Here is a 970-nt window from a genome sequence, read left to right on the forward strand (position 1 = left end):
CTTCTTACTTGAAAAGTCCTCTGACTGAATTGTCATACAAAAGAGGCCAGCCACTTTCTGATCTGCGACAGAAGGACGGGTTTTACTCGAACCAGGTGATCAATCACAAAGGCTCAGGTAAGGTGAATCTACCTTTTTTTTTCTGTTTTAGATCAGGGACTAGACTTGTATTTGTTCTGTTAGAGACTTTGTTTATAAGTCAGGGACAGAAAGATTACTGTCTTGTCATAGATCAGGGAAACAGAGCAGGTAGGCAGTCATTCTGAAGAGACTATAAAAAAAAATCCGCGGTACCACGTAAAAATAAGGTGTTACGTAACGATTAAAAGGGTAGAACAAAATGGGTAATAATTGTACAAAAAGGTCCCAAAATCCGTCGTTAACCGAAGACGTGAAATACATGCAGTCACAGCATGCTGATAATATTAAATACTACTCAAAATGGGTTAATAAGTATGAATTTGATGGTAAACGAGAAAAATCCTCGCTTATCAAACTTGTCAAACAGCTTAAAGCTGATTCTAAAGGTCGGGTAAAAAAGCAACGTCAGTTAGGAATTCCTCAGGCACACAGGTGGATTGAGGAACTAAACCGAAGGGAACAAAAGAATAATAATTCAAAAGCAATGTTTTTAGATAAGGAGAACAATAATTTAGTAATAGCATCAGCCCCTCCACCTCCCTTACCAGAATATGAAGCAAGTGAACAAGTTAGTCCACCCCCACGATATCCTGCTGTCACTCTAACTAGAGATGCTACAAAAGCGAAACCGTTTGTTAGAGATCCCGTTGAGACCAGGTCTTGAACACGGGCAGGAAACTCAAAAGGGGACATTGAGTTATATCAAATGGGTAGAAATTCACAATCTATGAGTGAGGAAGAGATATGCCCACTTATAGAAGTGCCTAATCCTCAGGCAGGGCAAGAAGGTCAGGACCCAACTATTCTAGTGTATAGACCCTGGACTCCG

This window comes from Protopterus annectens, chromosome 11.part0, assembly GCF_019279795.1.
Source record: "Protopterus annectens isolate FY-2018-M chromosome 11.part0, PAN1.0, whole genome shotgun sequence".
NCBI classification, from domain to species: Eukaryota; Metazoa; Chordata; order Ceratodontiformes; family Protopteridae; genus Protopterus; species Protopterus annectens.